This window comes from Lepidochelys kempii, chromosome 1 (assembly GCF_965140285.1).
Source record: "Lepidochelys kempii isolate rLepKem1 chromosome 1, rLepKem1.hap1, whole genome shotgun sequence".
In the NCBI taxonomy this organism is placed as follows: Eukaryota; Metazoa; Chordata; order Testudines; family Cheloniidae; genus Lepidochelys; species Lepidochelys kempii.
Genome location: NC_136380.1, coordinates 252,803,231 through 252,825,391, shown reverse-complemented (window position 1 = coordinate 252,825,391; position 22,161 = coordinate 252,803,231). Strand labels below are relative to the sequence as shown.

Below are 22,161 nucleotides of genomic sequence, written 5' to 3'. Positions count from 1 at the left end.
CCCAGAATCCATCCGATGACCTTCACAGAAGTACTGTGATGATGCTGGGCAAATTAAGGGAACACTTTTGTGGGGAGTTAGAGAGCGGGAAAGCAGGTAACAGCCTCGTGATATTCTCCTTCCTATGCATCACTGAAGCATGCAGAAACCTGTATCTTTTATTAATAATAGTTCATAGTTTTATGACTGTAGGCATTTATAAAGCCCCAATCACTGTAGTATCTTGGTGTACTTTGAATAATTTAGAGCAGGTTTAGAAACATTTTCCCCTCTCCCCAAATAGACAGTAAATACACCATCGCCCTCTGCAGCACCAAACTGGCTACCCAAAAAGGACATGGGGTGGACCACCTAGTGGTCTGAATGGCATTCCCGCAACCTGCACTTACTATAAAGTCTGAACAGAGAGATGGATCTTACATCACACTTTAAATGGAGCCAGGGTCAGATCAGATATTTTTTCCAGCAGAAGCGAATTCCAGAGGTGAGGACTGGAACATCCTGTCTATGGTGCCCATGAGTAGCCCCGCTCAGGCAGGCAGCAGGAGCATTCCTGCTGAGCATAGGTGCAATGACTGGACAGAGAGAGAGCTGCGGCCTAGAAACAGGGTCTTATAGGTGATGATCAGTGCTTTGATTATCACCTATCGATGACTTGGCACCTCGGGAAGAGAAAGGAGCATGGGTATAATAAGCTGCTGTTGCTCTGCACCACTTAGAAAAAGCGGGCAGCTGCATTCCATGTTAGGTGAAGCATCTGGCTGGTTTTTAAGGGAGTCCCCAGATAGTGTGTGTTCCTGCAGTCTAGCCTTGAGTAGACAAAGGCAGGGATTGCCATGTCAAGCTCCACATCTGAGAAGAAAGGATGGTCTGTGAAAGAGAGAGGGAGCTGGATAATGAGAGGAAAAAGGAGGGTGGAGATACTCCATTGATCTCTTTATAGGACTCTTTCTTTACCCTGTAGAACATGCCCAGTGTGAGTACTGCCCACTTGGATGGGTTCTGCACCATGGGAAATGCTACTATTTCTCGGAGAAGAAAAAAAACTGGAGTGATAGCAAGTGGTACTGCAGCTCACAGGCAGCCAGCCTCGCTGTGATTGACAATGAGGAGGAGAAGGTGAGAAAACACCTCGTTCACAGTTCTAATGGAGAAAGGGGGAGCGATCCAACAAAGGAACATAAGAAATACCATACCAGAAGGAAGTCAAATGTAGCTCACTTCCTGCCACAGAGGGTCAGACCATTGTATGGTCTGTATCAAGCTCCTGACACACCAGACATGACCAGGAGTCCATTTGTCCAGGGTCCTTTATCTACTGCACCACTACTGGATCAGATCAATGGTGCATCTAATCCATTATTCTCTCTCAGCTTTTGCCATAGTGGAACAAACCAAAGGCTCATCTAGCCCTGTATCGTGTTTCTGACATGGTCAATGCGAGGTGCTGGTGGGATGTATATCCACAATGCCCTATTATTATACTAGGGGATGGTGGAATTGCTTCCTTGAAAGTCTGTCTTCTCTGATTTTTTCGCTACATGTCCTGTTGTGACAACTGGTCAATAACTTTTCCCTGCTTAGAAAATTACCATGGAAAGTAGGCTAAGTTATTTTCAATAAAAAAAAATGTTATAAGCGGGTGCAAAAGAATCAGAGAGACTGGATTAGCCTAAACCAAAAAGACCACATTGATATAATCCAAGGACTGTTGAAATTATGCTTGTTAAAACATTATGTGGAGCCAGATATTAATGAATTAAAAGTGGTATGTCAGTTATTAGGCCTAATTGCTGAACAAAACAATGAGGGACAGACTATCCCACCCACCATTCCTTTTGTGAATCCTTAAAGAAAAAGACTTCTGGGGAGGACTGAGTTTCACCATCATGGCTGCCACCCCCACCACCTCCTGGGATCCGTGGGCCTTCATTATCCTAACCTGAGAGTATGCTTGCACAGGGATAAAAACCCACGGCTGACCTGGGGCAGCTGACTTGGGCTCGTGCTCCAGGGTTGACAAATGACTGTGTAGACGTTTGGGCTCAGTCTGAAACCTAAGCTCTGGGACCCTGTGAGGGTGGACAGTCCCAGGGCACAGGCTCCAGCCTGAGCCCAAACATCTACAGAGTGATTGTTAGCCCCACAGGCCAAGCCCTACCAGTCTGAGGCAGCTTCCTGTGTGGGGAAGTGAGATTATGCCAATAAGGCCCCATGTCACTTCACAAGCTAACCAGAGTCCCTTCAAAGTATCCTACTTCTGTCTAAGGACAAAGTACAGTAATAGAGATCTTTCTATCCAAAGTATACTAACATCAGAGAATCCTGGAAAGGCCTTATTATTATTATTATTACTATTATTACTATTTTTAGGCTGCACTTAGTCCAGTGCCCGCACCCCACTAGCCAGTTCAGTATTGTTCCTTGAAAAATATGCTCACTGTTCTTTATCTAACTCATTTCTTTAGAAGTTTCTAGATATGGTGTTTTAACCACTTTCCCAGGGGACTATTATGTATTCACAAGGGGAAGTTTCAGAGTAGCAGCCGTGTTAATCTGTATCTGCAAAAAGAAAAGGAGTACTTGTGGCACCTTAGAGACTAACAAATTTATTTGAGCATAAGCTTTCGTGAGCTACAGCTCACTTCATCGGATGCATCTCACAAAAGCTTATGCTCAAATAAATTTGTGAGTCTCTAAGGTGCCACAAGTTCTCCTTTTCTTTTTACAAGGGGAAGTGAGTGTTGCACTCAATTAATATGGGCTCAGAAAGAATAGTCTTGCAGTTAACATGCAGGTCTGGGAGTCAGGAGACCTGGATTCCATTCCTACTCTTGTCACAAGCTTGTATGACTTTTCAAATTACGTAAATTCTTTGGGTCAAATTCACCTATGTTCAGAAGGTCAAAAACAGTGTCTAAGCACCACTTAGTGGCATTCATTGGCCTGCTGCACAGGGGTGAATTTCACTCTTTGTACCTTAATTTCCCCATTTTTAAAATGGGGTTAATAAGACTTAGCTGATATTCATAAAGAGCTCTAGAATGGAAGCTGTCATGAAACTGCACATTATTATAATTTTATTTATGGATTATTTCCCGTAAGAGCATTGGGACAACTGGTTACATGTTTTTCTTTCTTTTGCCTTAATTAATATTATCCTGTCAATCTGAAACAGTTTTGGTCTTGTATCTTCCAGACCTTTATTATGAACAGGATGAAGATGGAAAAAGGCTACTATTGGGTTGGACTCAGTAAGGGGAAGGACGGATGGCTGTGGGTGACTGGTGCTGGGTTACCAGCAGAGAAGTATGTTGAATCCATTCCCTTTTATTATTATTAATTTTAAACTATTTGGATCAAATAAGGATTCTATTGTTTATGCAATGTCCTTACTGCACTAAATGAAAAGATCACAGGACTGAAGAGACCCCTGGCCCATCTAGTCTGGTATCCTGTCTGTGGCAGACAGGGCCGTCCTTAGGATTTATGGGGCCCTACGCAGTATTTTTAAACTGGTGCCCTTATGCCCAACTGAAGCCGGGGTTCACATGTGTATTTTAGATAAGGGTGGTCTTTTGAAGGATTTATTTAAAAAATGATATGTATGACAATCCAAGCATTTAAGGCTAAAGATGAATACTCAGATTGTGCATCTAAAAATCTATGCAAGGATTTTTTAGAGATCTGATTTTATAATCTTCAGCAACACACTAATGAAATATTTTTAAAGCAAATTTTAAACTAAGGTCCTGTAGACTAACATGTTCTGAATAAATATTACAGTAATGGACAACTGTTTTTTGTAAAACTGACAGTGTATACCTGGGGGTTGGCAAATGCCTGTTAAATGGCTTCCTTACCACTTGAAGAAAAGGAGTACTTGTGGCACCTTAGTGACTAACCAATTTATTTGAGCATAAGCTTTCGTGAGCTACAGCTCACTTCATGGCTCTTTAACAGTTTCACTGTGGTGCGAATAGGTCTGGCAGGCTGAAAGGCTTTTTCACTTTTAAGTACTAAATCCCCTCCGGAGGAAGACTCACCAGGCTGCAGCAGCCAGCTGTGGTGGGAGCCTGCAGGAAGGGTCAAATTAGAACAGGGAAGCGGGAGGGTGGACACTAAGACCCTAAGGACAGCCCTAGTATCAGAAAGCAGTGCTTGATGCTTTTGAATAAGGTGAAAGTCCCCCAGAATGCAATCCTATGTTCAACATTGCACAACTGGAGCAGGGGTCGGTGCATAGGAGAAATTCCTTCTGTCACACACAGGTGATCATTTCATGCCCTGAAACAAGATACTGAGCTACAACTACTGTTACTGCTCATGCAATTATGCTACCTCTTTTAAAACCAGCTACAGTAGTAGGCTCTCACCTCCTGCAGCAGTGAGTGCCACAGGTCAACTGTCTTGTGTAACAAAAATTAATTTTATCCATTTGTAATTTGCTGTGTTTTCCTGTGTTCTTGAGTTATTAGGGAAGGGGATGGCTATTAGGAGTACCTGAGTGACCACCTCTACCATTCCTTTTGAGGAACACCTCTATTTAATTAATTAAATAGATCTGTTTTATACTGCTGCCCACCACTATAGTATCTGGGGCCAGATTTTTAAAGGCATGTAGGTGCTTAAAGATGTGGGTAGGCACCTAGTCAGAATTTCAAAAGTGCCTAGGCACCTACTTCTCATTGATGTGAATGAAATTGGGTGCATAGATGCCTAGTGGGAATTTCAGAAGCACCTATCTGCATCTTTAGGTGCCAAATACCTTTAGAAATCTGACCATCAGTGCCTTCCTTGTAAGACCTATACTAAGTGCAAAGTCCCTTGTGGACCTCATGGAGTTGTTGGCACTTCTCCCTTCTGGGGGTTAAAACTTCTGGGGAATGGGTTTTGTTTTACATTTTGTTAATTTCCTATTTTTGGTTGGTCAGTAGGTGGGGGTTTAAGGAGTCAGTGTTTTGAGTGTCATTCTTACTGCAGAAAGGCTTTTTTAAAGAGGAAAGTTTTGCAGCATTTCCTTAAGACAGCCAGACTCTTGATTTGCCAGGTCTCCTCTGGAAAATTGTTCCACAGCCACATCCCGTTGGCTCAGAATACTTTGTGCCCAGCTGTCATGTGGGCAGTTCTGGGATTTGTCCCAGAGGTGGACAGCGATCTCAGCAGTTCATAGACCAAAATTTGATCTTCGATGGAAGCTAGGGCTTAATTCGCTAACTGCTTTGAGAAATAGTAACCAAGGCCTTAAACTGACAGCTGACTAGAAGCCAGGGAGGGGCTTGAATACAGGCCTGATGTACTCACAACTGCCTAAACCATGGAGAGGGGAGGCAGTCACGTTCTGTACCAACTGCAGCCTGTGCATTTTTTTTCACATTCAGCTATAGATACAGTGAATTACAGTAACCCGGACTCGATGCGACAAATGCATGGATCACTATTGCCAGGTCCTCATCTGGAAGGAAGGAACTAGGTTTCCTAGCAAGCTAACAGTGAAAGAGGGCAGTTTCAGATACTAATGCTCCTTGGATCCAAGGAGCTGAGTAAGGAGTCCAACCGGCCCCCGAGCTTTTTTATCACTTTGAAGAATGGGGGCTGTGTGCCTTCAGTCGAAGGTCATAACAATGTCTCATCTAGTTCTTCAAAGCATTTTCCCTCTCCAGCCAGCATCATTTGGGTCTTGCCTGCATTCAGCTTAAGCCAATTGCTCTTCATCCAAGAGCTGATCTCTTGTAGGCATTTTGACATTTTAGTAGTGTCCATGGTTGCATCAGTTGATATTGCATTCCCATCGTACTCTCGTCCATCTCAAGATTATGCCAGTTGGGATCAGTACTTTCTGCCCACTTATTATGTGTAGTATCATAGCACCTAGGAGTCCTAGTCATGGACCAGGGCCCCACAGTGCTAGCATTGGACAAACACTGAACAAAAAGGCTGTCCTTGCCCCATAGTGCTTACAGTCTTAAAATTCCTCCTGTAGTTTGACTTGAAAACAGGATTCTTCCTTTCCTTTCCTAACCTGTTGTGTAGAGGTGCTTGGGCTTGTTCTAGATAACCTGCAAAGAAAACAACATATTGGGCCCTTGCCAAAAGTGGCCTGAAAGGGTTCCGGTTTTGTTTTGTATTTTATTTTAAATTTCCACCCCTACATTAGAAATTCAGGTCTTGCCTACCCTCTCTTAACTGAGAGACTCCATGGACAATGGGAGAACTAGTAGGTTTATGACATCACAAATACCAAAGGAGTGAAACTTGAATAACTGAGGTGAGGGCAGGGCAGAGCAGGAAATCCTTAGCCAGACTTTTTAAAACTGCTTGCTTCTGTTAATATCTATTTAACGCAAATGGTTGCGAGGAAAGCTCTCTTAGTGAAAGCTGTTAACATGCCCAACTGGCACATCACTGGAGTAAAATCTACTTCTCTGACACTCTCTTCCATTAGGCTTCATGTTACTGGCAGCAGCGACAGCCATAGCTGTGTTGTTTGTGGAGTGGACGAGATTCTGGCTGAGAGCTGTTTCAACCCCAACAAATGGGTCTGTGAGAAAGCCACCATGGAGTTTCCAACTGTGGAGAGGGTCTCACTGAATTGAAATCCCCTCCCTGGTCCCAACAAAAGCTTGGTAAAAATAGGGCAAGGAGCACTGTTACATCAAATGCAATACTTTGGGCACAATGTAAGATTTGAGGCTAAAAGACTAAATAGGCCAGAGACTGAACTTCTCTTTTCCCTTGAGCTAGTCTCCCACAGGAGAATCCCTAAATGTGTATGTAATGCAGTGATTCCCAACCGGTGTGCGGTCAGGCCCAAACAGTTGTGCATGGAATTTTTTTAAAAACGACATGAGAACAAGTAGTTCTGATTGGCCACCTTCTGATTGGAAAGGCCGCTTTCTGATTGGCCATCTGCCTCACTGCCCCTCAACGTCCAGGGGCAGAGCAATGGGTCACCTCCTCTGCCCCTCCCCTTCCCTCCTGCAGCTGCCAGCCAGAGGTGAGGGGAAGAGCCCCTGGAGATCGAGGTATGCCAAGGCAGAGAAAAGGTTGGCAACCACTGATGTAATGTACAACGGAGAGAAAAAATAAAAAGTTAAAAAATCTTGGCTGATGGTGGAACCTCTGCCAAAGCCTAGCTACCCAAGCTAAGAGTCTTCAGGTTAATGTCTCCTACAGCATCTTTGTAGAACTATTGGTCTAGCCAACATCACGTCCTTAATACTATATTTTCCCAAGCCCCTTTCCAAGCATCAGCAGCATTGGTAACCACCCAGGCACCATCCACCTCCCTGGCTTGTACAGGCAAATTGAATTGTATATTACATAATTTTTCTTCCCCCTCACAAGCTCCTTGGGGCACTATCTGTTTCTACCCATCCCCTCCCTTTGCAAGGCCTGCCAATAAACATTTCCCCTTTGTTTGAGCATAACTCCATTTAAATTTGCTGTGCAGGACCTCTAACTTTTTATTTGACTCAGATAGCCAAAGTACACAGGCTATTTGTTTCAGGGAGGTCTTGAGGTGAGATCTAAGAATCGGGAGCTAGAGATCTGGCTTCTCATCCTGGCTATGACACCGATTTCCTGTATAGCCTTGGGTCTCTCTCTGCCGTAGTTTCCTGATACCTGAAACTGGGATAATGATAACTAACATGGCTGCTACTCTGAAACCTGGGGTAATGATACTTCCCTACCTCACAGGAGTGTTGTGAGGCTTAAGTCAGACATGGCTGTGAAGCACTCAAATACTACAGTGATGAGTGCCATAGGAATGTCTATAAATAAACAGGCAACTATCTGTAATTAGATTGTGGAATCCATATAGCTCAACCTACAACAACCCAAAATGCGGGACATGAAAAAATCATTCATGCAGGAAGTTTAGAATGCGGTGGGATTTGTTCCTTTAGGGTAAATACCACTTTCTATAACCTCAGGTCAATGATTCTGTATTCCAGATATAAGCAATTTTTCAACCATGAAAATGAGGAGACACCAGGGCTTGAGTCGTGCCAGAATGTTCCAGAATGCCGTTCTGTCACTTTTTTTGTGGTGAAGCTGAGTTTGGCAGAGCACTGGGGTCAGTTGCCTCTCACTAGCTCACTCCACCCCAAGCCAGGGGAAAGTGCTCTGGCCCACTGCTGGGATGCACTGGGGACTCGGCCAGAGATCCATGCTGCTGATAGATTGCCAATGCCAGCAGTGAGCCTGTGGGGGTGTCACAGGATGGTTTTTCCACATTTTCCCATGACAAACAGATTTCTAGGATCCCTGCATGAGACTCCTACTACTTCTATAGTGCAACCATCATTTAGAACAGCGGTTCTCAAACTGTGGGTTGGGACCCCAAAGTGGGTCGCCACCCCATTTTAATGGGGTCACTGGGGCTGGCATTAGACTTGCTTGCCAAAGAGCCCTGGTTGGTGGGGCTCAAGTTACAGATCCCAACCTGGGGCTTAAACTCTTGGCTTCTGCTTTGGCCCCCCACTCTGGGCAGTGGGGCTCGGGCAGGTTCAGGCTTCAGTCCCCACTCCTGGGCTCATGTAATAATTTTTCTTGTCAGAAGGGGGTCGTAATGCAGTGAAGTTTGAGAACCCTTGATTTAGAAAAAAACAACAAAATAAATCCCATATTGTCTTTTAAATCTAGTGGATTTAGTCCATACATTTTGATTGTATAAGCATTCTACCTTCTGTAAGGCTTACAATAGAAAAAGAGACATTATTCACATGTAGAAAGACAGTTTATCTGATTCACAAGACACACAAATGTGCAGCTTCTAATTTGGGGTGAAAAGCACATTAGAGACAGATCATCTAGTCTGACCTTCTGTATATCACAGGCCACCAGCACCCACATACTAAACCCAACAACTGAAATTAGACTAAAGTATTATATCCCACAGGAGTTTAAATTATTATGTGCCATAGGCAGAGAATAGGAGGGACTGAGGTGCACCACTGCCCAAAGTCCCCACAATCGTAGAGAAATGATGACATGAGATACAGTATACGCCTGTTTATCCGAAACCCTGTTATCCTAATATCTGCATTATCCCAATCCCTTCCTTGTTCCTCAGCCTGAGGTACATGCATCTCATGCTGGGGGACAAGGAAGGGATTGGGATAATGCAGAAGTCTGGATAACAGAGCAGAGACTCCCAGCCAAGACTGCGAGGAGAGGGAGTATCTGAAGTGGTGGTTTCAGGAACAGGGAATGCTCTGGCACTGAAGATGTACCTTATAGTCCCTCTCCGCTGTGAAGCATGACTTGTTGTGGCGCAGGGCTGAAGCCAAAGTCAGAGCCCCACTGCCCAGGGCTGAAGCCGAAGCCTGAGGGCTTCAGTCCTGGGCAGTGGCAATCAGGTTTCAGCTTCAGCCCTGGGCGGTGGGGCTCAGATTATAGCCCCTTTGCCCAGGGCTGAAGCCCTCAAGCTTCGGCTTTGCCCTTCCCCTCCCCGCAGGGTGGCGGGGCTTGGGCTTTGGCCCCCCTGCCCGGGCAGTGGGGCTTGGGCTTTGATTCCCCCTTCCTGGGGTCATGTAGTATTTTTTGTTGTCAGAAGGCGTCATGATGCAATGAAGTTTGAGCAACCCTGGTCTAAATAATAGTAGTATTAAGGAGAACCAAACAGTGCATATAGGAGTGTGACATGGAGGAGCACTGTCTGTGATAATCAGTAATCACATTTACTTCTGTCTTTGCTTACTGGATCCTGAACAACCCAAATGAAGTTAAAAAGGCAGAGAATATGGCATTAGTAACACAAATGTCTCCCCCAGTTTCCACAAATCTTACTCAGATATGGCTTGTATTGTAATAATCATAATATCTAGCTCTTCTATAGTGTATGTGTCTAGTTTGTACTGGTACAAACAATCCTGCCATAACAGACAGTTTAAATAAGCATGGAAACATTAGTTTTACACGCAGCTCATCTTTGGTATTTGCTTAGGGCAACAACTCCTTCCCCTCCTCCCTTCCTTCCCTCTCTCCCCCGTGACATTAACCACAAGGCAGCACATTTCCCATTCTCATTCCCCACCACAATGCTTTTGAGTCTGCACACACTGCAGCTTTTCCCTAACTCTAATACATTTTACAGTCACCGCCACTTGTGGCTCACATTTCAGTTCTTAATAGGCCCACTGTATAACAGACTGCTGGGGAAATGACAGTGGGAAAAGGCTACTGTAACCTACAGGAACAAGCCAAGCAGAAGCAGCTCCCTGAGGAAGTGAGGGAGATCACTGTCTGTGACAAGCTATCTGTGCGAAGAGAGGAAGGTATGGGAGAGGGGATTAGGGAAATAAGGACACTTACTCTTGTTCAATCTCTATATGCAAGGTAACGTATTTGCATATACACCTATGTACCAAAAAATCAGCTTTAAAACCAGGATGAATGGCTGCAGCGCCAGATCCTCAGCTGGCCAGAGCTGCCAGATCCACATCTGGCCACCCCTTTTCTCTGCCCTCTCTGTCCCCTCAGGGGAATGCGGCTACCGCCCCATGGGAGCTGTAGGGCGCAGTGCAAGCCCAGAGCAGTGGGCAGCCGGGAGAGAGATGGGACTAGCTAGCGACCCCTGCCCGGTGCCTGCCCGTCAGAATTTGCAGCTGTGCTGGTGCTAAGCATACGCCTACTAACTGCTCAGCAGCACGGATGTGCTGAGCATGCTCAGTAACATCTGCTGAAGCCGCTGCCCTGACTCTGACCTCACAGTCACTTGGACAGACAATCTGCTCCCTGCTGCTCACAGGGGTTGGAAGGCTGGGAGCAGATTTGGGGAGCGGGGGTGGGCTGAGTTTGTGTTGGGGAAGTGGACCACCCAGGAGGGACAAACAGCTGGAGGCAGGGGGCAGAGAGGGGCTGAATCAGGGATGGGCGGAAGCAGGGGTTGGGCATGGGCACTGCCAGTCAGGGGGTGGGGGGTGACAGTTATCCACCCCCAGTGGGGAGAGCCAGCTGTCACGGCTGCAAAAATAGGATGTGAGGGGCAGAGGGGCTCCCTCTTACCCCTCTCCCTGTAGGACGGTACCTCTCTTAGTACTCTCTTCCCAAGGCTGTGCTGTTAAAGGCCTAGGCAAGGCAGCTCTTCCCTATCTCACCTGATGCACTATTGAATCAGTGTGGAATAGTTTATGACCGTGCACTGCATCCCTCCACAAATTCTAATTATCATCCATGTTTTAGTGTTTAAAAGAATCGCTTCTCCATTTCTATGTCTGGATACGTCTGGCAGCTGTTCACAAAATTGTCTGAGCTGCTCTGGTTACCTGAATTGGGGTGTCTTTTTCTTGTAGTTCACTGTAAATGTTGTTTCACTCTGTCATAAATATAAAGGGAAGGGTAAACACCTTTAAAATCCCTCCTGGCCTTATTGGGATCCAGGAGGTGGGTGGGCGAAGCTCTTTCACCTGTAAAGGGTTAAGAAGCTGGAATAACCTCACTGGCACCTGACCAAAACGACCAATGAGGAGACAAGATACTTTCAAAGCTGGAGGGGGGAGAAACAAAGGTTCTTTCTGTCTGTGTGTTGTTTTGCCAGGAACAGAAAAGGAATGGAGTCTTAGAATTTAGTAAGTAATCTAGCTAGATATGCGTTAGATTCTGATTCCTTTAAATGGCTGAGAAAATAAGCTGTGCTGAATGGAATGTATATTCCTGTTTTTGTGTCTTTTTGTAACTTAAGGTTTTGCCTAGAGGGATTCTCTATGTTTTGAATCTGATTACCCTGTAAGGTATTTACCATCCTGATTTTACAGAGGTGATTCTTTTTACTTTTTCTTCAATTAAAAGTCCTCTTTTAAGAACTTGATTACTTTTTCATTGTTCTTAAGATCCAAGGGTTTGGGTCTGTGTTCACCTATGCACATTGGTGAGGATTTTTATCAAGCCTTCCCCAGGAAAGGGGGTGTAGGGTTTGGGGAGGATTTTGGGGGGAAAGACGTTTCCAAGCGGGCTCTTTCCCTGTTATATATTTGTTAGATGCTTGGTGGTGGCAGCAATAAAGTCCAAGGGCAAAAGGTAAAATAGTTTGTACTTTGGGGAAGTTTTAACCTAAGCTGGTAAAAATAAGTTTAGGGGGCTTTCATGCAGGTCCCCACATCTGTACCCTAGAGTTCAGAGTGGGGAAGGAACCTTGACACACTCCTTTACATTATTTGCTTTTCAAAATGTTATTTTTTATTTCTTTTAGCACTTCATCATTAACATTGTGCAGATGGATGTCTTGCTATTGAATTGATATTTTAATAGCAAATAATCATTGAAAATATTGATCGTTGCTAGTAGCTTCAGCAATCACATCTCCCAGTGTTTCTAGTGCAATGCTTCCTGTTTGTACTGCAACATTAGTTTTTTATTCTAAATTTTTGTTCTTTTTTCTTTTTAAATCACGAGTTTATTCTTTGGGATCACGTGACTTTAAGGCTGACTGATTTTCTGGTTTCGTGTAAAAATTTCTTCCGTTTCCTTTGACCCACCAATGGGATTGCCTTTGTCAACCATTATTTTGCCTCTTTATCCAGGACCCTAGTGCTAATTTTCACACAATCACTTATGTGTAGAACTTGGTTCCCAAATATTCACCACAGGCCAGATTTTTAATGGGTGAAAACACCTAGATGCTTTTGAAAATCCCACTGGTTGCCTAAATACCTTTAAAAATCTGGGGCAAAGGGCATAGGTGCTGGAACTAGGGGTGCTGCGGGTACTGTGGCACCCCCTGACTTGAAGTGTTTTCCATCATATCCAGGGTTTACAGTGTGGTTCAATGGCTCTCAGCACCCCCACTATACAAATTGTTCCAGCACCCCTGCCAAAGGGCGCTATACTATCTTGTATGAAATCCTTCTCAAAGGCAAATTTCTACTGTAATTTTTATTGAATATAGGTATACAACCCTGCAATAGATTGATAACCACCAGTATTCAAAAATCATGAATTTGACACCTGAAAGTCATGACATTAAAATAAATAAATAAATGAATACATTGGGGGCATCTTTTAATTTGTCTTTTTGTTTCTGAGACTTTAGGGTGCATTAGCTTCATACTTTTGCTTCAGTGGGGACGTCATAAATATAAAGGGAAGGGTAAACCCCTTTGAAATCCCTCCTGGCCAGGGGAAAGCTCCTCTCACCTGTAAAGGGTTAAGAAGCTAAAGGTAACCTCGCTGGCACCTGACCAAAATGACCAATGAGGAGACAAGATACTTTCAAAAGCTGGGAGGAGGGGGAGAAACAAAGGGTCTGTGTCTGTCTGTAGTCGTCTTGGCCAGGGACAGAACAGGAATGGAGTCTTAGAACTTTTAGTAAGTAATCTAGCTAGGTATGTGTTAGATTATGATTTCTTTAAATGGCTGAGAAAAGAATTGTGCTGAATAGAATAACTATTTCTGTCTGTGTATCTTTTTTGTAACTTAAGGTTTTGCCTAGAGGGGTTCTCTATGTTTTTGAATCTAATTACCCTGTAAGATATCTACCATCCTGATTTTACAGGGGGGATTTCTTTATTTCTATTTACTTCTATTTTTTATTAAAAGTCTTCTTGTAAAACACTGAATGCTTTTTCATTGTTCTCAGATCCAAGGGTTTGGGTCTGTGGTCACCTATGCAAATTGGTGAGGCTTTTTATCCAACATTTCCCAGGAAAGGGGGGGTGCAAGTGTTGGGAGGATTGTTCATTGTTCTTAAGATCCAAGGGTCTGGGTCTGTAGTCACCTAGGCAAATTGGTGAGGCTTTTTACCAAACCTTGTCCAGGAAGTGGGGTGCAAGGTTTTGGGAAGTATTTTGGGGGGAAGGACGCGTCCAAACAGCTCTTCCCCAGTAACCAGTATTAGTTTGGTGGTGGTAGCGGCCGGTCCAAGGATAACGGATGTAATATTTTGTACCTTGGGGAAGTTTTGACCTAAGCTGGTAAAGATAAGCTTAGGAGGTTTTTCATGCAGGTCCCCACATCTGTACCCTAGAGTTCAGAGTGGGGGAGGAACCTTGACATGGTGGCACAGTGGTGGGATTAACCTGAAATCATTTTGAGATCCAGTTGAGATTTTTTGAACTAGAAATACAGATTTTAAAAAGGAATTTTTAGGAAGTCCAGAAAGCAGCTTTGAAACTGAAAGCAGCTTGGTTTCTCTCTGCTTTGTGGCCAAGCAGAGACAAAAGGGGATTATCTTGTGAATTGCAGGTTTTCTTTGCCTGGAGGCAGGGTACTTAACTCCTGCAGGGAAATTCACAGTCTTCCAACCCAGAGGTGTTTTTTTTTTTTCTTTTCTTCCTAAAAGTAAATAGGGGGTGTGTGCTCTACCCATTTGCCTGGAGACAAAAGTGGCAGGGTTTTTTTTAGGATTTTGATTTTTTTTTGTTTTACAAGGAGCACAGGTTTGAAAAGAATTTTTTTTTTCTTTGGGCTGGGTAAGCAGGTTTCCAAGTAGTTGGAGGTTTTTTGCTTTAATTTGGGCCCAGAGCAGAGACAAGGGAATTGTCTTTTTCTGTAGGCTGACAATCACTATCAGAGAATAGGTATTCTATTCCAGCACAGCAAAATTTTACAGCCAAGTTTTGTTTGTTTATTTCTAAACCTCGGGTGTAAGGTTAGTTAAAAACAGAGAGGTTAGAATGGCCAAATCCTCGGCTCGACTACAGCTGGAATTAGCCAAATTTCAGGCTGAGGAAAAACAAAGGGAACATGAAAGACAGATAGAACTCATGCGGCTGGAGAAGGAGGTACAGGAGGCTGCCCACAAGAGGGAAATGGAGGCAAGGAAGCATATGGAAGAGATGGAGAGGATAAAGGCCCAGCAGAATATACCAACAAACCCTAGCAATCCTTCTCCAGGTACCACTTCCCATCCCAGAAAGTTCCCCACCTACAAGGCAGGTGATGATACTGAGGCCTTCTTAGAAAACTTCGAAAGGGCCTGCCTTGGGTACAACATCTCTACTGACCAATACATGGTAGAGCTGAGGCCGCAGCTCAGTGGACCCTTAGCTGAGGTGGCAGCTGAAATGCCTAAAGAACACATGAACAAGTATGAACTGTTTAAATCCAAGGCGAGAGTCAGAATGGGGATAACACCCGAGCAGTCTCGTCGGAGGTTCCGAGCCCTAAGGTGGAAACCAGACATGTCATTTACCCGACATGCCTACCACATTGTGAAACATTGGGATGCCTGGATATCAGGAGCAAGTGTTGAATCTCCAGTAAATTTGCCCTTCCTAATGCAAATGGAACAATTCTTAGAGGGTGCTCCTGAGGAAATAGAAAGATACATCCTAGATGGGAAACCCAAAACTGTAATCGAGGCAGGAGAGATTGGAGCCAGATGGGTGGAGGTGGCAGAGAAGAAGAAAACTGGTCGCAGTTGGAGCGGAGACCAGAAGGGACCACCCCAGACCACACCCTATTACCGGGGGCCGCCCAAAGCCCCACCTACCTCCCAAAGAACCCTCCAGACCCCTTATCGTCCCACCACCCCGTTCTCCAGCAACCCACCTCGCCCCGGTGACCCGTCAGCTGGACGATGTTTTAAATGTAACGAGCTGGGGCATGTAAAGGCCAACTGCCCCAAGAACCCCAACAGATTACAGTTCATTGCACCGGAATCACACCAGAGGTCCACAGGCCCAGATACCTCCCAGATACCCTTGGAGCGGAGGGAAACTGTGAGTGTGGGCGGGAAGAAGGTCACCGCGTGGAGGGACACCGGAGCACAAGTGTCAGCTATCCATGCTTCCTTAGTGGACCCCAATTTAATCAACCCAGAGATCCAAGTGACGATTCAACCCTTCAAGTCCAACTCTTTCAATTTGCCTACAGCCAAGTTGCCTGTCCAGTACAAGGGCTGGTCAGGAATGTGGACTTTTGCAGTCTATGATGATTATCCCATCCCCATGCTGTTGGGGGAAGACTTGGCCAATCACGTGAAGCAGGCCAAGAGGGTGGGAACGGTCACCCGCAGCCAGGCTAAACAAGCCGTGAGGCCTAGCTCTGTTCTGGAAACTTCTATCAGGGCCCGGTCAGAGGTGATGGACCCGGACCCCAGGCCAATGTCTGCAACAGCAGTAGTGGATCCAGTCCCAGAGACCCAGACGGAACCAGTCCCAGAACCGGAACCAGCCAAACAACCAACACCAGACCCCGTGCCAGCACTGAATCCAGTACTTGCAACCTCAACACCAGAGGGCCCCACCGAACCTGAACTGGCAGCAGCCGATAACCCTACACAAGAGGCTCAGCCGGAGCCTGAATCCCAACATAGTGCACCAGCGGAGAGCGGTTCACAGTCAACAGAAACAGCTCCATCCCCTATATCGCTTCCAGAGGGACCAAGCCTATGTCCCCAATCCAATGAGGAACTGATGTCTCCAGCATCAAGGGAACAGTTCCAGACCGAACAGGAAGCAGATGAAAGCCTCCAGAGAGCGTGGACGGCGGCACGGAGCAACCCACCGCCTCTCAGCTCTTCTAATCGATCCAGGTTTGTTGTAGAACGAGGACTTTTATACAAGGAAACTCTTTCTGGGGGACACCAGGAAGACTGGCATCCTCAGAGACAGTTGGTAGTTCCAACTAAATACCGGGCCAAGCTCTTGAGCTTAGCCCATGATCACCCTAGTGGCCATGCTGGGGTGAACAGGACCAAAGACCGTTTGGGGGGATCATTCCACTGGGAGGGAATGGGCAAGGATGTTTCTACCTATGTCCAGTCTTGTGAGGTGTGCCAAAGAGTGGGAAAACCCCAAGACCAGGTCAAAGCTCCTCTCCAGCCACTCCCCATCAGTGAAGTTCCATTTCAGCGAGTAGCTGTGGATATTCTGGGTCCTTTTCCGAAAAAGACACCCAGAGGAAAGCAGTACATACTGACTTTCATGGATTTTGCCACCCGATGGCCGGAAGCAGTAGCTCTAAGCAACACCAGGGCTAAAAGTGTGTGCCAGGCACTAGCAGACATTTTTGCCAGGGTAGGTTGGCCCTCCGACATCCTCACAGATGCAGGGACTAATTTCCTGGCAGGAACTATGAAAAACCTTTGGGAAGCTCATGGGGTAAATCACTTGGTTGCCACTCCTTACCATCATCAAACAAATGGCATGGTGGAGAAGTTTAATGGAACTTTGGGGGCCATGATACGTAAATTCGTAAATGAGCACTCCAATGATTGGGACCTAGTATTGCAGCAGTTGCTCTTTGCCTACAGAGCTGTACCACATCCCAGTTTAGGGTTTTCCCCATTTGAACTTGTATATGGCCGTGAGGTTAAGGGGCCATTGCAGTTGGTGAAGCAGCAATGGGAGGGATTTACACCTTCTCCAGGAACTAACATTCTGGACTTTGTAACCAACCTACAAAACACCCTCCGAATCTCTTTAGCCCTTGCTAGAGAAAACTTACAGGATGCTCAAAAAGAGCAAAAAGCCTGGTATGATAAACATGCCAGAGAGCGTTCCTTCAAAGTAGGAGACCAGGTCATGGTCTTAAAGGCGCTCCAGGCCCATAAAATGGAAGCATCGTGGGAAGGGCCATTCGTGGTCCAGGAGCGCCTGGGAGCTGTTAATTATCTCATAGCATTCCCCACCTCCAACCGAAAGCCTAAGGTGTATCATATTAATTCTCTAAAGCCCTTTTATTCCAGAGAATTAAAGGTTTGTCAGTTTACAGCCCAGGGAGGAGACGACGCTGAGTGGCCTGAAGGTGTCTATTACGAAGGGAAATGTGCTGGTGGTGTGGAAGAGGTGAACCTCTCCATGACCCTTGGGCGTATGCAGCGACAGCAGATCCAGGAGCTGTGCACTAGCTACGCGCCAACGTTCTCAGCCACCCCAGGACTGACTGAACGGGCATACCACTCCATTGACACAGGTAATGCTCACCCAATTAGGGTCCACCCTTACCGGGTGTCTCCTCAAGCTAAAACTGCTATAGAACGGGAGATCCAGGATATGTTACAAATGGGTGTAATCCGCCCCTCTGAAAGTGCAAGGGCATCTCCAGTGGTTCTAGTTCCCAAACCAGATGGGGAAATACGTTTTTGCGTTGACTACCGTAAGCTAAATGCTGTAACTCGCCCAGACAACTATCCAATGCCACGCACTGATGAACTATTAGAGAAACTGGGACGGGCCCAGTTCATCTCTACCTTGGACTTAACCAAGGGGTACTGGCAGGTACCGCTAGATGAATCTGCCAAGGAAAGGTCAGCCTTCATCACACATCTCGGGCTGTATGAATTTAATGTACTCCCTTTCGGGCTGCGAAATGCACCCGCCACTTTCTAAAGACTTGTAGATGGTCTCCTAGCGGGATTAGGAGAATATGCAGTCGCCTACCTTGACGATGTGGCCATATTTTCGGATTCCTGGGCAGACCACCTGGAACATCTACAAAAAGTCCTTGAGCGCATAAGGGAGGCAGGACTAACTGTTAAGGCTAAGAAGTGTCAAATAGGCCTAAACAGAGTGACTTACCTTGGACACCAGGTGGGTCAAGGAACTATCAGCCCCCTACAGGCCAAAGTGGATGCTATCCAAAAGTGGCCTGTCCCAAAGTCAAAGAAACAGGTTCAATCCTTCTTAGGCTTGGCCGGTTATTACAGACGATTTGTACCGCACTACAGCCAAATCGCTGCCCCACTGACAGACCTAACCAAAAAGAAACAGCCAAATGCTGTTCAGTGGACCGGAAAGTGTCAGAAGGCCTTTAACAAGCTTAAAGCGACACTCATGTCTGACCCTGTACTAAGGGCCCCAGACTTTGACAAACCGTTCCTAGTAACCACAGATGCATCCGAGCGTGGTGTGGGAGCAGTTTTAATGCAGAAAGGACCTGATCAAGAATTCCACCCTGTAGTGTTTCTCAGCAAAAAACTGTCTGAGAGGGAAAGCAACTGGTCAGTCACTGAAAAAGAATGTTATGCCATTGTCTACGCTCTGGAAAAGCTACGCCCATATGTTTGGGGACGGCGTTTCCACCTGCAAACCGACCATGCTGCACTAAAGTGGCTTCACACCGTCAAAGAAACTAACAAAAAACTTCTTCGGTGGAGTTTAGCTCTCCAAGATTTTGATTTCGACATCCAACACATCTCAGGAGCTTCTAACAAAGTGGCTGATGCACTCTCCCGTGAAAGTTTCCCAGAATCAACTGGTTAAAATCGTCCTTGAGATGTGGAAAATATTGTTAGTCTTTATGTACTTGGTAGTATATTTAGAGATGCATGTGTCTTATTAACTCTGTTTTCCTAGAGCTCCAGGAAGAAATCCCAGCCAGTGTTTCACCCTAGCTGAGATTTGGGGGGCGTGTCATAAATATAAAGGGAAGGGTAAACCCCTTTGAAATCCCTCCTGGCCAGGGGAAAGCTCCTCTCACCTGTAAAGGGTTAAGAAGCTAAAGGTAACCTCGCTGGCACCTGACCAAAATGACCAATGAGGAGACAAGATACTTTCAAAAGCTGGGAGGAGGGGGAGAAACAAAGGGTCTGTGTCTGTCTGTAGTCGTCTTGGCCAGGGACAGAACAGGAATGGAGTCTTAGAACTTTTAGTAAGTAATCTAGCTAGGTATGTGTTAGATTATGATTTCTTTAAATGGCTGAGAAAAGAATTGTGCTGAATAGAATAACTATTTCTGTCTGTGTATCTTTTTTGTAACTTAAGATTTTGCCTAGAGGGGTTCTCTATGTTTTTGAATCTAATTACCCTGTAAGATATCTACCATCCTGATTTTACAGGGGGGATTTCTTTATTTCTATTTACTTCTATTTTTTATTAAAAGTCTTCTTGTAAAACACTGAATGCTTTTTCATTGTTCTCAGATCCAAGGGTTTGGGTCTGTGGTCACCTATGCAAATTGGTGAGGCTTTTTATCCAACATTTCCCAGGAAAGGGGGGGTGCAAGTGTTGGGAGGATTGTTCATTGTTCTTAAGATCCAAGGGTCTGGGTCTGTAGTCACCTAGGCAAATTGGTGAGGCTTTTTACCAAACCTTGTCCAGGAAGTGGGGTGCAAGGTTTTGGGAAGTATTTTGGGGGGAAGGACGCGTCCAAACAGCTCTTCCCCAGTAACCAGTATTAGTTTGGTGGTGGTAGCGGCCGGTCCAAGGATAACGGATGTAATATTTTGTACCTTGGGGAAGTTTTGACCTAAGCTGGTAAAGATAAGCTTAGGAGGTTTTTCATGCAGGTCCCCACATCTGTACCCTAGAGTTCAGAGTGGGGGAGGAACCGTGACAGGGGACTTAGACACCAAACTCTGTGAGGTGGTGGGGCTTAGCGCACACCTCTCTAGGCAGCATCTCCAATTGGTTGGCTTAGGCAGCTCCCCACCTAGAGTGTTGGCTTTTGTGGATCCAACTCTGAGGTCTCTCTCTCTCTCTCTCTCTCCCTCCCCCCATTCACTGTATAGGGAGCTTAGGTACCTAACTCATGATTTGTGAATCACAGGGGTGTTCCTGTGACTTTCCTGGTGCTTAAAAGCTAGGCATTATGAAACTGGGCATTGCAATGCCTAAGTCCCTTTGTGAATCTAGCCCTTAGGCTTTTTTCTCCCTGCTAAGAAAGGTGAAATTTGTTTTGTTCAGTATGGGCTAACACTAATGTGTGGATCTCTATTGAGGTTAAAAACACAGTGAGGGCAGGGCACTTTGATTTTAGAGCAGTGAGGAAAAGGCATAAGAAAACAGAATAAAATCAGGGGGCAATATGCTTATATGTTTGTGCCAAAGTAGAGAAGTGCAAATTTTTTTCTGAAAACTTGATCAATGTGTGTAACAGTGACAAAGGGGGCAGAGGCGAAGTTTGTATAAGGAACAATAGTGGATTTTCCACCTGATAGCTTGTGTTTAAAATGTATTCGTTAAGTATTTCAAATACTGTTCACAATGTTTTACAATAGTTTAAATGTTTTGTGTACATTAAATGTTTGTTTACTGTAAGCCATTCAGTTTCTAATCTACACTGGAAAGAGACTAATAAAGAAAATACAATACCTTCATTCAAGATTTAACATATAATAGACTTGTGGTTTAACTCTGTAGAATGCTTTTCCAAATTATAAAAATACCTTTCTTTATTTGTGTCCAAATGTAAAACAGAGATTTCACAATGGCAGTAAATTGTGATGGGTGTCCCCCTAACCATCACAATTTACTACCCCCGATCAGGAGATGGGGAAGGGTAAGAGTTAGCAAATTGTATCAGGTGTATCCCCATTCATCACAATTTTCTATCTCTAGAGCAGAGGATGGGCAAAGCTAGAGAGAGTAATTTCTGACAAGTGTACCCCTGTCCATCATAATTTTCTACCCATGGACCAAAGGACAGGGAAGGGTGAGAGGTATCAAATTGTGCCAAGTGTAACCACATCCATTAATTTGCTACCACTGGATTTGAGGATGGGAAAGGTGGGAAGTAGCAAATTATGACTGTAGCAGTTTGTAACATTATACTAAACCTGCGGTGGCCAACCTGAGCCTGAGAAGGAGCTAGAATTTACCAATGTACATTGCCAAAGAGCAACAGTAATACGTCAGCAGCCCTCCATCAGCTCTCACCCACCCCCGCTCCCAGCACCTCCCACCCGATCATCGCCTCCCCCTCCCTCCCCACACCTCCTGATCAGCTGTTTTGTGGCATGCAGGAGGCTCTGGGGGGGAGGGGGGAGGAGCGAGGGCATGGCAGGCTCGGGATGGGGTGGGAAGGGGTGGAGTGGGGGTAGGGCCCATGGCAGAGCCAACGGTTGAGTAATGAGCATCCCCGTCACATTGGAAAGTTGGCACCTGTAGCTCCAGCCTGGAGTCGGTGCCTATACAAGGAGCCGCATATTAACTTCTGAAGAGCCGCCTGTGGCTCTGGAGCCACTGGTCGGCCACCCCTGCGCTAAATTGCTGTCTGACGGATTGTGCTACCAGTAGAGATGTTCTTTTGCTCCTCTGTCACAATTTGCTACATCTTGCCTTTCTCGTTGGTGGAGAGGTAGCAAATTCTGACGTGGGTTTTTTGGGGGGGATACTACACTGGCCATGAGGGGATATGGGTGACGTGATCCTGGGGGCTCCTCAGCAGCCCCTCCCACTAAGTGAGGGTCAGACATCACGGGGGGACCTGAACACTTGGTCATTGGGAGGAGGGGGCCTGGGACTCCCCAGCTGCCTGCTGTCCCCAGGTGTG

The 22,161-nt window shown here is 45.6% G+C and overlaps 1 protein-coding gene across 1 annotated transcript in view; it reads left to right on the top strand.

The window, feature by feature from the left end:
• Positions 1–3,250: 3,250 nt before the first annotated feature.
• Positions 3,251–22,161, top strand: part of GLT8D2 (glycosyltransferase 8 domain containing 2) — a 39,066-nt gene continuing 20,155 nt past the window's right edge. The window contains exon 1 of the mRNA XM_078850544.1: positions 3,251–3,309. The gene's annotated coding sequence lies outside the window, so the exon portion shown is untranslated. The remainder of the gene's footprint in view (positions 3,310–22,161) is intronic.